The 16,894-nt window shown below is 37.9% G+C and overlaps 1 long non-coding RNA gene across 2 annotated transcripts in view; it reads left to right on the top strand.

Annotated features, from left to right (window-relative positions):
- Positions 1-2,793, top strand: part of LOC140626454 (uncharacterized) — a 36,094-nt gene extending 33,301 nt beyond the window's left edge. The window contains exon 8 of one of the 2 annotated variants that reach the window (XR_012025602.1): positions 2,297-2,793. This is a non-coding gene — a long non-coding RNA (uncharacterized lncRNA). Of the gene's footprint in view, positions 1-8; positions 123-2,296 lie in introns of those variants that run through there. The other variant, XR_012025603.1, reaches the window with a different exon arrangement.
- Positions 2,794-16,894: the final 14,101 nt, after the last annotated feature.

The raw sequence follows: 16,894 nt of genomic DNA, 5'->3' as shown, positions 1-16,894 counted from the left end.
GCTTTTAGCAGTTTCAAATGAGGGTTTGGATATGGAATTCACTGCTTCCCTGGATGGACTGTACAACCCAAAGAATGCACCTCAGCTTCCCTCCGCCAGCTTTTTAATGAGGTATTATTGACACATATGAAAATATAAATTGTACGATATGATGATTAGACATGTATATATTATAAAATGAAAATCACCATAAGACTAATATCTCCATCTCTTTACATAATTATGATTTCCATGTGTGCGTGCATGTGTGTGTGTGTGTGTGTGTGTGTGTGTGTGTGTGAGAAGACATTTAAGATTACTCTCTTAACAACTCCTAAGTACAGGCATGTTTTGTTGATACTGCATGCTTGGTTCTAGACCACTGCAATAAAGCGATTGTTAAAATAAAGCAAGTCAAATAATCTTTTGGTTTTCTGGTGCATACAGAAGGTGTGTTCACACTGCACTGTAATTGAGTAAGTGTGCAATAGCATTATGTCTAAAAAATACATAGACTTTAATTAATAAATACATTATTGCTACAAAATGCTAACCGTCATCTAAGCCTTCATCGAATCCTATCACTGATCACAGATCACTATGGCAAATACAATAATAATGAAAAAGGAGGTGGGGAGAGGGGTGACTTTGTGTTTACCTGCAGAGGTAGTGTGCAGTCTACAGTTCAACCCGAGTCTTCTGACACTTTGCCTGCCAGGAAAGCTACAGTGAATGTGGAAATGTGAGTCAGAGTTCTCACCAAATTTTCTGGGAGCAGAGAGCCACACATTGAAAAATATCTATGGGATAAATGAAACACTTAGAATTGAAATAGTATTATTTGATCATATAATTTAGAAAATATCATTTGGAGGTCTTCGGGAAAATGTCCACCAGACACTCCGTCCATATTGCAATAAGGTTGTTCAGGTGTTGTTCTCTTGAGTTGCTGGAGTCCTTTATGTGTGTTTGTATATTAAGCCCCTTTCAGGTAGATGATCTGCAAGTATCTTCTCCCATTCTACTGTTGCCCTTTTATTTTGCTTCATGTTTCTTTTGCTGTGCAGAAGCTTTTTTATTTGATGTGGTCACACTTGTTTATTTTCGCTTGTGTTCCTTGCACTTTTTGTTTCTTGATTCATTAGAGCCTATTAGGGGACTGGTGTCACAGGATCCACCTGGGTCATTGGAGCTGGCAGGTGCCAGGATGAGGGAGGGGCCTGGGTTATGGGGAGTCCCGAGGGTTCTGAGAGTTGGCTTGGTGCTGGTTCTGGGGTCACAGGGAAGTCTGACACTCACTGTCTCCTCTTTCTCTCACGGAGCAGGTGTCTCTCCCGGCCAGGTTGCCCAGGTGTGGGGAAGGGCTATGGGAGTTGTGTGACTCTAACTTTCCTACCTTCCTCAATGAGTCCTTCTGTGCTTCATTCAAGTGCTGTAACCCAGCACCTGCAATCCGTGGCTTTTGTGAAGACATTTTTATGCATAGACACTTGTTCAAATTGATGTTTCCAAGGAGAACAAGCAGTAGAACAAGCTACCATTTTGCGACATCAGTCAGGATTTTTTAATGCTATTAGACTGAGTTACTAATATTTCTGGAGTGCTACTTCTAAATAATAACATTTCTGATAATAACATGTTCTAAATAATATCTAAATTGTATCATTTCAATAATAATATTTTCTAAATGGTATTATCTAAATTATAAGATCAAATAATACTATTTCAATTCTAAGTGTTTCATTTATCCCATAGATATTTTTCAATGTGTGGCTCTCTGCTACCAGAAAATTTGGTGAGAACTCTGACTCACATTTCCACATCTACTGTAGCTTTCCTGGCAGGCAAAGTGTCAGAAGACTCAGGTTGAACTGTAGACCGCATAATATCTCTGTAGATGAACACAAAGTCACCCCTCCACCCCTCCTTCAGTGTTTGGAACAATGAAATCAACATTCCAGAGCTGGTTTCCTTTAAGACACATTTAAAACTAGTAAGCATACATCTTGAGTAAATATTATGGTTTTACATACAATGGAAAAATAAATAAATGAAGCTGAGCACCAAGGAAAGCATTTCTATTGAACGGTAGTCATTAGAACTCCCAAGCTGTCCATTCAGGGGTTCCATGTTGGGGAAGGACAGGGAGACTGGAAGAGGTGGATTTGGGACAGCTTTGTATTTCTCAGATGAAGTCTCTGCATGGGAGACTTGAGGGAGACCAGAGATGGGGTCACTGAAGCGAATGATCTATCTTATAAATTAGACTTCAACTAGTGTAAAAGCTGCTGAAATGAGGGACCAATTGTTTTGGTAGCCTGTCGGAAATCATTTCCACCCTGACAAGATGCCAGCAGTGTGGTGTGATCTCCCAGCCTTCAGCTCTCATGCTGGGAGAGAAGCAGAGCGGCACAGGAGAAAATCCTCATCATGGAGAAGCACTGCAGCCAGATCCTAAGGCCCAGCATTGCCATTCGCTCCACTCACCACCTCCCTCCCTCCCCTACCCTCCCTTTCCCCCTCCCTTCTCCACCCTCCCTCGGTGGGTATAGAATTCAGTCTTTATGGAATCAGAATGAGTTGATATAAGCAATAGGAACAAAAAAACAACATCAAAAGAAATTACACCGCCATCAAACTATCTCATAATATCATTAGTGACCTAAATTAAAGCAAGATAATTGCCCCAGCAGACAACAAGCAGCCATGAAGAATACTAATAACAAGGAAAGCACATTCCCACACTCTGCCAGGAGCCAAGCTCGACAGCAGTCCTGCAATTTTTGTGCCGATTGACTGACAAATATCTTTTCTCAAGCTTAGAAAAATAAAACCCATGAAACTCACCTGCCTGGTTTTTTGTTGTTGTTGTTGTTGTTGTTGTTGTTGTTGTTGTTTTGTTTTGTTTTCTGTTTCTTGTTTTTAGCATCCTTCTTGTTAAAGTGGCAGATGCAGAAATGGGACCCTTGAAAGCTCTGCTGGGTTTTGTGCAAGTCAGTGTCGTATAAAGTCCGAGAAATGCTAAATAAGCCATGGCTTTGGTAAGAGAACAAAAACAACGTGATTCCTGACATATAGGTCAATGGCGTATTGGCTGTGTTTCACTTCATTTTCTGTAATAAATTGGGTAAGTCGTTCCGCCTCAATTTTGTTAACCCTCTAATAATACAATTTTCACAATTATGTTTCACACCAGCAACTTGTAGACATCCTAAGGTTAAAAATAGATAACAATTGGGGTGTCTGGGTGGCTCCATTGGTTAAACATCTGACTTGGCTCAGGTCATGATCTTAGGGTACTGGGATGGAGCCCCTAGTGGGGCTCCCTGTTCATCGGGGAATCTACTTCTCCTTTGCCCTCTGACCCTCCCTCCTGCTCATGCTCCTTCTCAAATAAATAAATAAAATATTCTTTAAAAAATAGACAAACACTGAAATAACCCTACTCTTCTTCCCTCATACCTTTCCAGAGTCAAAAATGACATGAATAAGTTTGAATAAAATGTTTAGCTGCAACTGTACAGATTGGGATAAACTGGTTCCCTCAGTAGGATATGAGAAGTCCTCATGAGTTACACTTGGTGGGGTTCCCTCTTAACAAACCCAGCAAGATCCTTGAGCCACTATTTGAGTGATATGCAGATAAATAGCATCCACTTCAGTTCTGCCTGTGAAGGAAATGAAGATAGGGTGCAAATTAAGGTCTATTAACAACTTGAAAACTTTAATTTCTTAGGCTTTTCATTTAAAAGAGGATGAAGAAAAATAAAATAAAATAAGATAAATGAATAAATAAAAGAGGATGAAGAATGCAAATATTTTCCATTTGCTTCCTTAGGAGTGCAAAAGAAAGAGGTCCTGTCCAGCAGGCCTCTGCCTACCTTGTTCTCACTGACACTTAAAAGATAACCAGATGAGATCTTCTTCTTCCAGGGGTTGTGTGTGGGCAGACCACTGCACTTCTTCAGGACAGTCAAGATCTAGAAACTTCTACATCCTCGAGTACTCACATAGTGCTTGACAAATCAAAATGTTCTATAAATGCTTTGTGGAGTGAAAACTAGCAACATGCCCTGTACCCACACCTGTGTTATGTTGTCTTCATTTTGGTGAATTCTGTTGAAAGCAAGACTTCATATTATTTCCAGATTCCTGGTGCTGACTTTTCTTCTCCTCTTGTACCTTTTTATGGTCATTATTCCACATCCTCCCAGGAAACAGCTTTGGTGCAACTGAAGACAGATGTGATAGAGCACAAAGGGCTCTGGTTCTGGTCAGGAAGCCTGGACACTACTATGTGGCTTTGGGGAACTACACAGCAGGACTGGGTCTCCCTATATGTATTTTGAAAGTGTAAATACCATCTTCCATATGGAGTTGACAGGAAGTTTAAAGAGCTAATGCATATGCTTAGAAAGGTTCTTATTAACTATTCACTAAGTATCAATTATACTTGGATATGACTGATATATGTTATTAATGTCAATATAAAAAGTAGAGTTCATGGGGGCACCTGGGTGGCTCTGTTGGTTAAGGGTCCGACTCTTGATTTTAACTCAGGTCATGATCTCAGGGTCCCAGAATCCAGCCCCATGTCAGGCTTCACACTCAAAGGGCAATCTGTTTTTCCCTCTACCCCTCCCCCTGAAGGTTCTCATGCTCTCCTTCTCCCTCTTTATCTATCTCAAATACATAAATAAAATAGATAAAATCGTTTTGAAAACTAGAGTTCATTCTAGACATCATATAGCTCACCAGCCTCAGTTAAGCTTTAGAAAATAGCCCCAAACGATCCAATAAATTTCCTGTCTGTACAACAAATTAGTAAGAGACATAAGACAACCCTTGTCCCTTAAGCTCTAATCACTACCTTTTTTCCATATACTTTGGTCTCATTATCCAGTTTCTGTCAGATTCATTTTGTTGTAGCAAAATTTCTGTACCAATGTGAGGTATATATCTTTAATGCACTACATAGTGCCTTGACTCTAGGAGGTGACCAATATTTCTTATTTTTTTAAAGTCAATGAATAAGTAAAACCTTTCGAAATGGTCAACAAGATCAATGGTTCCAACCTGGGGACAATTTTCCACACCCTGCACCCCACCTCCAGCCAAGACACTTGCTAGTTCAAGCTCAAGTCTTTCAGAGCTTAAAAGAGAGAGGGTACTAAGGGCATGTGATGGATAAAGGCTAGAGATGCTGTCCACATCCCCTACTGCAAGGATACCTTCCACAGTAAAGAATTATTCTATCCATATTATCAACATTGCTATGGGGAAGAAAACTTGAACTGGATCCACATTCAAGATTCCCAAGTTATTCCTCTCTTAGTTATAAAAATAATTTATTCCTAATTTTTCCTTCATAATCATCTTGAATTCATTTTCTCTAAGTGATATATAAAGTCAGTTGTTACAAGTGGCAAATAAATAAAAACTGGAAAAATAGTTTGGTTGTATTTGCTTCTTTTTGATTACTCAAAATTACTTGGTTCAAGCTTAGGAAAATTAGGTCCATTTATTTCTTGATACAGTAGTTCCCAAAAGTTAGTGAGCACCAGAAACATTTGGATGTCTTGTTAAAATACTATTGCGAGTCCTACTTGAAGAGTTTCTGATTCAGGGAGTCTGACACGGGGATGGAGAATTTGTATTTCTAGTTAATTCCCAGAAGATGATTGTGCTGGTTGGGGATGTCACCATGAGACTCACTGTGTTAATGTCCTAATTTTACCATTAGGTTGGGTGTGTTCTGTTTTGTTTTAAATTCTCCCTGCTTTGTTTTGAATGCAATGAGCAAACCAATAGCCATTTTATTTTGATGAAAACATTTGATCAAATTGGAGTCAAAAATGAACCAAAAACATTCTATTCCTTAGACTGTTTTGTTTAGCGTACCAGCCCATATTAATAAAGTCTTCTGAGAATACCATAGATATCTGGAGATGACATTCTTTTGTAACTCTTCTCCTGCACTCCCTAGTCTTTCTTATGTCTAAAATGTGTTACCATTGATTCAATGACAGGTCAGACATTTAGACAACTGCCAGTCTGATGTTAACAGAGTTAACTACAAAAGAAATATCCATGTAGGTTCTGTTTATTACTTTTGCAATTAGATTTGCATACCATTGACACCTGCTCCCAAGCCTACAATTGTGATATAGAGAAGGTAAGATAAAAAATGAGGCCAGATCTACAGCAAGTTTCCTACTCGGCCTACTTTTTCCTCTCTCGCTTACATGTGTTTTCCTACCCTGTGAATCAGATGAAAACCAGGAAAAACAAGAGTAGGCAATAATAGTGCTTACTCTAGTTGGAAATTCCTAGTCCACAAAAGCAGGCCTGGTTTTGATTACATCTAGTAATCAAGCTGTATACAGTATGACTTGACTTAATGTCTCAGGAAATGTTAATCCACACATTGGAAATCTTAATTCCAAAGATTGTACCATCCATTGACTTGGACAAGATATCACAGTTCATCATATTTTTTTAATTACGTTACTATTTTTGAGATATGAAAGACTCCTTAGGATAATCGAGTAGTTGGTTAATAATTGGGTAATATTTGTTTTTTAGACATGGCTAAGAGGACAGTATTATAAAAGTGAAAACAACATTTTAATGCTGCTGGATTGAGTGACATAGCAGTGAGTTCTGTTATACATCAATTATAAAGTCCAGCTGAAATTAACTTGGCATTTCAAAAGATAGTAAATTAAATGTCCCTGGACTTTATCCTTTTGAACTCTGTGCTTGAGTCTTGAATTCTGCAAGAGAGGAGGACATAGAGTTCATTACTTTGCTATGATTTTGGGGTAGAGAGAAATGACTGTTTTGTGCTTAGCACTTTCAAGCTTATATTAGTACAATTCCCAATTGTTGAAATCTGTTTTAGAATTCAGGGAATACTTCACTGATATTAAGCCACTATTTTTACATATAAGCATGCATACACACACAGACATACCCCATTATCTGCTAAAATGTATGACCGAGAATATAAATAGTCATTTATTCCAAATACTTAATTCTGATGTTTTAATTCAGTGTTAAGTAAGGTCATAATCCAGAGCATGTGTTAGATTCATTCACTTGTTTATTTCTTCTTTTACTCATGATATATAATATACGTTAGATGATAGCTACTGCTGTAGGTATGGCTACCCAGATTCCTACTGGCAAATTTATCAACTGGAATTAAATGTTTCAAATGATAGCTTTTTATATAGAGTGAATGAAATAACACAAAATTTAAAGTAATAAGCCTGACTTCAAAAGTTGTATCTGACCCAATGAATTGATTGAAAATTCATACCAATGGAAAATTATGCAAACATTTTGCAGGACTACCATTCTGGAGTTAGTAGTAAGTAAGTAAGCATTCTTACTTTACATATCATAATCTGCTAGAAAATATGGCCTGTGGAAAGTTTATTGATTTTAAAAACTGGATTAAAAATAACCAGACAAAAATCCTGAATAGTCCAGCAAAAATCCCAGACTACTTAAAACATTTCAGCAGTATTTTCTCATTTACAAAGGATCTTGTAAAATCATAGACTTTAATGCTAAAAATGAATTAAAAAATCACTGTCAAGAGAAAAATTTGAAGTTATGATATCCTTTGAGGTAACCAGAAACTTTCTGGGGTTTGCAAAACTCAGGTTGGAAACACTTCACTAGGATAATACTTCAACATAAATTCGAAAACAGAAATAAAACTAAACCTTTCATTTAATAATAGCTCTGTGCCAAACCCTCTAATAGGCTCTGTAGAAAATCGAAAAAAGATTAAGAAACCCTGCTCCCAATCACTTAAAGGCGGATGGGTATTCTTTCTTAAATGGCCTTTATAACATCTATTTAGATGTCTGTGTCCTAAAAGGAGAATGCCATATTAACATCAATGTCTCACTGAGGAACAAAAAGGAAAAGTTTAGAAAGAACATATCTTTAGAGAATGCATTTTTTCGATCCAATGAAAGACAGATAACTTGACTTTGACCATAACTTTGCCTAAGTATGAAAACTCCTTGACTTTGAAGTGAAATAAGTCAGTCAAAGAAAGCAAATACCATATGATTTTACTCACATGTGGAATATAAGGGGGAAAAATGAACAAAGAAAAAAAACACAAAGAAGCAGACTCTTAAATATGGAGAGCAAACTGCTGTTTACTAGAGGGAGGTGGATGAAGGATGGCTGAAATAGGTGGAGGGGATTAAGGAGTGCACCTGTTGTGATGAGCACTGAGTAATATACAGAACTGTTGGATCATTATATTGTACACATGAAATTGATATATATATATATATTGTGTGTTTATTACACTGGAATTTAAAAAATAATTTTTGACCTCTAGTACTTAACTTTATCTCACCAAGCAAAAAAAAAAAAAAGAAGTATTTGAATATGTTTTAAGAATTAATAGTAAAATGAAAATAAACTCATATTGTATATGACAAATATGACAAATTTCTCAAATATGAATAAATAGGGCAGCCTAGGATTGATGGTAAGATGCCTCTTTCTAACTGAACAAATTTGAGTGAGATCAGAAATGGGGGAGGGGTGTTGCATAGGAAGACTGCTCTAAAAGCATTACCCCTGGTGTTGCTCACCTGTTCAGGTGATTTGGGGGAATGTGATTTGACAATTTTAATACCTCTTGTTGAACAATTGATGTTTTTAAGAGTCACTAAGATCTCATTTTTTTTAAAAAAATATTTTATTTATTTGAGAGACAGAGAGAGAGAGAGAGAAAGGAAAGAGAGAATGACCTGGTGGGGAGAGGCAGAGGGGGAGACAGAACCTCAAGCAGACTTGCCACTGAGCGTGGAGCCCAACAGGGTGTGTGATTTCACGACCCTGAGATCATGACCTGAGCTGAAACCATGAGTTGCTTGCTTAACCAACAACCACCCAGGTGCCCCCTGACATCCCATTTTGATGAATCTTATTTAGAAATGATATTTAAGGGCAGCCCCAGTGGCCCAGTGGTTTAGCACCATCTTCAGCCTGGGGTGTGATCCTGGAGACCCAGGATGGAGTCCCATGTCAGGCTCCCTGCATGGAGCCTGCTTCTACCTCTGCCTGTGTCTCTGCCTCTCTCTATCTCTCTGTGTCTGTCATGAATAAATAAATAAAATCTTTAAAAAGGAAGAGAAATGATATTTAAGTTTCCAGAATGGAGGAAGCATTGGTGGATATTTCATTTCCTCCTGAGTGGAGTCATTACTCAGAGACAGTCTTAGCAGATACAGGTAAGACACAAGCAGCTTTGATGTTTGCTCTCTTCCCCAGGAGACCAGTGGGCAAGACAGAGTGGGAAACCAGACAGAAAAGATAAGCACTACACATTCTCCTCCAGGCAGCCCATACTCTTGCAGAAAATGGGACAATGACTGGGTACCCATGTTTAAGAAGTGACATCAAGCAGTAGATCATGGAGAGTGAATAGTGAATGCTCTATTGATTGGGGACACCTTTGTAGCCTTTCCTCTTAGAGGATAGCTGGATGTAGTCCTGTCACTTATGCAAGGTGACTAGGTATTTAGGTATGGGGCTGTTCACTCATGATTAACCTACCATCTATTTTTAAATGATGAATTGTAAGTCATACCCACTCTTCCTCAAAAGTAGCCCTGGTGCATCAATGTCAACTGTTATACTGTGACCAAGTTTCAACATCAAGCTTATAGCTACCCCTACATATTACAAAGCCCATTGAAATCAGAAAGCCTCCTTGAGTCTCTAGACATGTTGATCCAAGTGCATCAGGCTACATGGGATGTGTTATGCATCACAAGTAATAAAACCCTCTAGAAGCTTGAGAAGAAAAATTATCTCAGATAGGATACTTTCCAAAAGAGTGTGAAGACACCACTGGGTTTTACCTTGTCTCCGTAGAAGCTATTCTTCTCTAGAATCCTTTAGGTAAGTATTTCAGAAATGTGTAACCTAATATAGATAATGAGTCTCTAGATTTTTGGAGTCAAGACTGTTGTCCTCTCAACTCTGTTTTCTTTGGTACCCTCACTCTCTTACTTATTGAAATACTGAAGATGCCCCCAGAATGATACAGATGACTGATTCCCACTATGTGTTTAAAGGGAACTATCTCTTGGGGCACCCAGGTGATTCAGTCCATTGAGCGATGGACTCTTGGTTTTGGCTCAGGTCATGATCTCGGTCGTAAGACTGAGCTTTGTTTGCATTGGGCTCTGCACTCAGTGAGGTGTCTGCTGGAGATGCTGTCTACCTCTGCCTCTGCCACTCTTCCTGTTCACTCTCTCTCTCTCTCTCTCTCAAAATAAATAAAATCTAAAAAAAAAAAAAAAAAAAAAAAAAGACACTGTCTTCCAGTGAAGAGCCACAGCTAACCACTCTGGCTCGGCATCATGTTATTGCTTATATATGCATATTTATGTATACATATATTCTCTTTTCCTCCCAACTCTCCTTGCACCAAACAAAAGACACAAGAGTGTTTATTTTAGTCTTTGTTTTAAATGTGATCTCTAACTATAAAGGAATTAAGGAATATTTCTATACACAACACCATCCACAGTACACCAGCCAATTTGAGGAATGGATTCCCAATGAAATGGGAAATAACCAGTTATTTTCATAGCAAGCATAACAAGTCAGGTTAAGTTGTATTCACCTACAAGCTTTTGTAAAGCTATAAGCTGAACTCCTGATACTCTCTTTGGTACAAATTATTATTTTCTTCTACACACACATTCTGCTTTTTCTGCTCTTAGAAATTCCTTTGAGATAAACAAATGATCCATATGCTGAAAAGGTAAATGGATTGTGCACATGAATGATGCCATGGTTGTTAATTTGCCATAGGATAGCAACATTAAAAATGAGGATTGCCATTTGCATGGGAGACATTGTGATTTTTTTTTAAAGTGAGGGGAGTTTTCAATCTTTGGAAAATGATTCTTTACTTAGAATGTAATGGCTAAGAGTATAAAACCCAATGTTTCCAGCCTTTCCTCTCACGTCAAATCACGAAGTCATGTGAATTTTGCCTTTGGTTTCAAGCAGGTCATTTAATTGTCTGCCCCTTCTTCCTGCCTGGCTGAATTTAAACAAACCTATCTCTAAAATGTATACAAATCAAACTCAGGGGAGACCTGAAACATCTCAGTTGCCTTTTATTTAAGTCAACATTTCTACTCAAAAAAATTAGTGAATCACAAATTACTGCGCTTGGAAAATTATGCACATTTTGTTTAATTGTGTATAAATGAACCTAGAGGGAGCATAATTCTGTAATTTTCAAGTCAGGAATGGAGGTGAACAGGTTTCTAGGCATTTGACTAATATACTACTTATGCTAGTGGCAAGCATTATCTCTACCGTGACGGAACCATAATGCAGCTTTTATCCCATTGAACATTTCATTAGTTGCCATATTGGAAACTTTTCTTATCTAAGAAAATTTCTAAATGTGGACTATAGTTAATCTCTTAGTGCAAGCCAAACAAGCCATACAAAGAATCAGAAATGAGAAATCACTAGTTATGCTATGTTGAAAGATAGACCCCCTACTGAGAAATTCTATCTAGAGTCCTTGCCAACTATCTTCTAAATGATATAGATAAATGTTCGAGTGAAACTTTCTCCTCAGAAAGAACTTGATTGAGCTTTATAAAACTGTGTAGAGCACATAGCAAGTCTGTACACATTGCAGGAGTTTGATAAATATTGAAATAGGAAGTTATGTCCTTTAGAACTATGGTGACATCTATTTTTCTAAGCAATTTAATACATTTTCATTCTGAGTGACTCAAGCCAATCAGTAAGACATAATTTATAAAATAGCCTCTTATTTTAAATAAAAAGGGCCCTAAATTTGAGTGTGGATTGATTTGTTTTCTAATTGGTGGTTGTGATACTGTGATATAATAGGAGATGGGTGTTTGATCTTTCTTCATGGTTCTTGGCCTAAGAGCCTCTAAAACCCTTGCAATTTCCTGATGGGGAAGAGGACCATCTTTTGTTATTCAAATTAAGCCCCTGTCGACTACCCTTGAGTTTATGCTAATGAGGTGACCTTGGTGGGCCCCTAGATAGCTTCAGGATGGAGGCTGATTGCTAAAGGAACTAACCCTGTGATTTAGAGGTTTGAGACTTTTAACCCCATCTCAGAACTCCAGGGGCTGAGGGGCTAGAGACTGACTTATCACCATCAATGGAGAGTGCTGTAATAAAACATAACAAGTAATATAACTTTCATTAAAAAGCCAAAAAGATGAGGTTCAGAGGTTTTCCATATTGATGAACATGTAGAGATGCTGGGAGGGTTGTGTACCCAGGTAGGGCATGGGAGCTCCATTTGTCTGCCAAAATACTGTGCCCTGCACATTTCTTCCATTTGGCTACTCTTGAGATATATCCTTCAAGATAATCCAATGATAGCAAGTAAAGTGCTTTCCTGAGTTCTGTGAGCCATTGCAGCAAATTACTGAACCTGAGGAGGGGATTCTGGGAACCCTCCATCTAGAGCTGATTCGTCAGAAGTACAGGAGGCCTGGGAACTTGGTAAGGATGTCTTAAATGAGGGTGGGGGCAGTCTTGTGGGACTGAGCTCTTAACTCGTGGGGTCTCTTCTTACTCCAGGTAGGTAGTTAGAGAAAATAAATTGAATCCCTGGACACCTAATTGATGACCAGAGAGTTAGAGAACTGGTTGTCAGTGTGGAAAAGTCAACACATTTGGTGTCAGAAGTGTTGTAACAACAGATCATAGAAACTGCCTCTAAATAGCTTCAAATTACATAGAAGTAACATCTTGAACTCCTTATGTGTTCAAGTTGCCAATGATTCTTAGGAGAGAAATAAGACATCGAAAACAGTACTTTTAGTACTATATACAATCGCTACTTTCCCCCCAAGACAGATAGAATGTAGACTCCAGAATTTGTACCAGCTTTGTAAGTGTCCTATCCATCAATAACCTGGCAACTGTCGAGCAGCAAAACAGAAGGTTTCTAAAGGAGGCTGGGTACACACAGAGCCCTAGCATGGTCTCTCCTGAAATACATCCATCAGTATAGATGGAGAGAATATGGATGATTCTTACATTACACTCCAAATGGGAGAAAAAGTAAGCAGTTGTACTATGGAATGTGAAATTTTTGTAAAAGCAAAGACAGATTTACAAATCCAAAAAAGTGAGTAATTTTCTTATTGTAGTTTATTCTATCACACATGCTTAAATAGCTCCACACATACAATGTGCCAATAGTAGATATTGTTTTATTCTTCCTTATTAACTATTTCTATTCTTTTGGTTCAACAAATATTGCATGTCTACTACATGCTGAGCATCTCTTTTAAAACATATGTTGTATTAGATTATTCAGGTATGAGGCCAACTGATCAGGAGAAGGCTGTCACTAGAAAAAGTAGTTGGTTACTCCTGGGTCTCAAGAGAAAGAGGGACATGCCTGGTTTGGGGGGAGAGTGCTACAAAGGGAAGCAGCAGGGCCAGTCAGGAGGCAGAGGGTATAAGATACTGTGGCAGAACCTTTGTTGTGACTTCTGTGAGAAAGGATGGGTGACACAGAATAAGCAGATTTAGGATTGGCTAGTTTGACAGTGGACAACATTGTTAACTTACTTTTGAGTATGATGTTAGCTGTGGACTTATATATGACCTTAATTACATTGATATATGTTCTTTCCATACCCAGCTAATAGAAATTTTATCAAGAAGAATGTAGACTTTTGTCAAATGCTCTCCTGCTCTTAGGAATCACTTCTTAATAAAGATCCTGCACACAAGTCTTGATCTCAGGCTCTTTGTGTGTGTGTGTTGTGGAGGAGAGGTAGTTGAAGATAGAACACAGGGTTTATCAGTGGTTCCAATACATTGTTGTGGGGTTTTTGCACCATGATAAACTTGTGAGTTAGATAATAGTATGATCTTTGTAAAAGAGGAATTGAAGTTTACAATGTTGCCCAACATTTTTTGCCTCAACTGAAGCAGAGCTGTGTTCTAAAAATACAATTTACTGTCATCCTTCTTGGGTATGGTTGCATATCCACTAATTCAATGATCCATTCATTCTATATCCAGAAATATTTAATAAGTGGCCAATAAGTGTCAGACACTGTCCTACATATAGAGGTATAAAAGTGGGGGTGGGGAAGTTAAAGCAATCTCTTCTTCCTTGGAGCTTATATTCCATCAGTGGGATACAAACAGTAATTTAAAAAAAACACTAAAATAATACTGTGGGCTAGTTGGTTCAATATCTATTCCAATGACTTCTAGTGCATTTTCCTAGTGAAAAAGACCAAAGTTACATTCTAGATTCACTTGAAGACATGTTGCTAATGTGACTTCAGGTTTTATAAGAAACAAGATCTGAAGACAGCAAGTGAGACTAAGTATGGGGCATCCATTTCACTGGTGCAAATCACAGCACAGCTGCATGGTCCTTGAGCTGGAAGTTTTAATATGTTTTCTATATTCATCAGGTGGCTGGCAGCTTCCCGGTTGTGACAAGGGCAACAGACTCTTTGGTGGCCTAGTAGTAGTTGTTGTGGTATGCCCTTATATAACCCTCAAAGCAATAACTATTGTGACTTAATTTGGAATTGATTTAAGTTTCTACATATTTTGAGCTCCTACTTAATGTGACAGAAATCTTGAGTGAAGAAGTGAACGTCAGAAAAGTAGTCTGACGTCCAAGATGAACGATACAAAATCCCTGCCTTCGTGAGAGTTTACAGGCCAACTGTAATGATTCAAGAGCATATATGTGACAAACAGAAGCTCAAGAACTCAGCCCTGGAGGAGCACCCATGGAGGAATGATTGCTTGCTTCTCTGTGCTCCTGAACATCTCCATCACCCCTCCTGACTGATCCCTTCACAATGGTCTTCCTACTAAAAACAACAGATAGGAAATTCTGACACATGATTGGTGCATTAGAGCATCACCATTTCTCTTGCATATGCCACGCCTAATCATGTATGCCAATCATTAAAATACCATCTCTAGTAAGCCCTGGAGAGAAGCAGACCATTACTTTGACTCAAGTCTTGAGGATACATCATTCTGACATTATATCTTAATATTTGGCATGATGTCCTATTTTCCTTCCTGTCAATCAGTGCTCCCAGGACATCTGATATGGGTTGAACTGTGGAAGGTTCATATTAGATTATTCTTCCGCTTGCCCTGTGCCGCCTGACAGGCCCCTTCCAACTGGGTTCTGGTATGATGAGCTCTCCCTAGCCTTAGGAGCTAACAATCTGGAGATGCTCCTACAGCTATTGTCAAAGATTATAGAGGTTTCCACCTACTCACACTATGGAGTTAATTTGCCTTCATGACCTGTCAGCCCCTAGAGATCACCCCAGCTGTGACATGGATCTAAGAATGACAACAACTCCCAGGCAGCTTAGCTGCATCACTCCATCTTCTCTTAATGGACTTGAGGAAGATGAGTCCTGCTCTCACCATGGCCATTTATGTCCAGAAAGATCAACCACGTATTTTTTTTAAAGACAAAGAAGCAATTGTTAAAATGATATCTTGTCTACATTATTTTAGTGACAGTTCAGTTGCTGGAAATCTTAGGTAATAAAATGTTCAGTATTTTTTACTGAAGTATAATTGACATGCAATACATACTTTATCCTATTTGTTTCAGGTATATATCATAGTGATTTGATACTTTTATACACTATGAAATGATCCCCACGATAAGTCCAGTTATTGTCATCTTGCACAGTTATTATAATATTATTGATTATATTCCCTATGTCTTATATTATATCCCTAAGACTTGTTTATTTTATAGGTGGAAGTGTGTGCTTCTTAATTTCCTTCACGTATTTCACGTGCTCCCCATCCCTTCCCTATCCTGGAAACCAACAGTTTGTTTCCTGTATCTAGGAGTCTATTTCTGTTTTGATTTGTTTGTATATTTGTCTTGTTCTTCCTTATTTTTAGATTCCACCTATAATGAAATCATACAGTTATTGTCTTTCTCAGCCTTATATCACTTGGCATAACCCTCTAGGTTCATCTATATTACAAATGGTCAGATTTCACTCTTTTTTATGGCTAGGTAGCATTTTTTTATGTGTGTATGCATGTATATCACTTTCTTTACTCATCCATCTCTTCATGGACACTTAGGTTGCTTCCGTATCTTGGCTATGAACAAAGGGGTATATTTATCTATTCTAATTGGTGTTTTTGCTTTCTCTGGATAAATACCCAGAAGTGGAACTACTGGATCATATGGTATTTATATTTTAATTTTTTTTGAGGAGCCTCTACTATTTTTCACAACAGCCACACCAATTTACATTCTCACTAACACTGCACGAGCTTTTCCTTTTCTCTATATCATCACCAACTTTTGTTATTTTTTTGTCTTTTTGATAAAAGTCAATACGATGAGAGGTGATATCTCACTGTGGTTTTGATTTCCATTTCCCTGATGACGAATGATTGTGAACATCTTTTCATGTGCCTGTTGACCATCTGTGTGTCTCTTTGAAAAACTGTCTACCTTTTCCCATTTTTAAATTGGGTTGTCCTGTTTTTGGTGATATTGGTTGTAAAAATTCTTTATATATTTCAGATATTAACACCTTATTGGATGAATGATTTGTAAATATCTTCTTCCATTCAGTTGGTTTCTTTTCCATTTTTTAAAATAATGATGTTCAGTAATTTTTTTTCTAATAGGGAAAGGGACACAGCATGAAAGAAATGGGGAAGAAGATGCAAAATTTTCTTCTGGGAAACTTTCAGTGGTGATCTATGGGATAGTTACTGACAGTTTATTATCTATCAAACCTTTTCCCATACATTATCTCAATGAATTACCCTGATAATCAATGATACAGTTATTACCTCCATT

The sequence above is a fragment of the Canis lupus genome, chromosome 37 (assembly GCF_048164855.1).
Source record: "Canis lupus baileyi chromosome 37, mCanLup2.hap1, whole genome shotgun sequence".
Lineage (NCBI taxonomy): Eukaryota > Metazoa > Chordata > Mammalia > Carnivora > Canidae > Canis > Canis lupus.
This window is presented reverse-complemented; position numbering and strand designations above follow the sequence as displayed.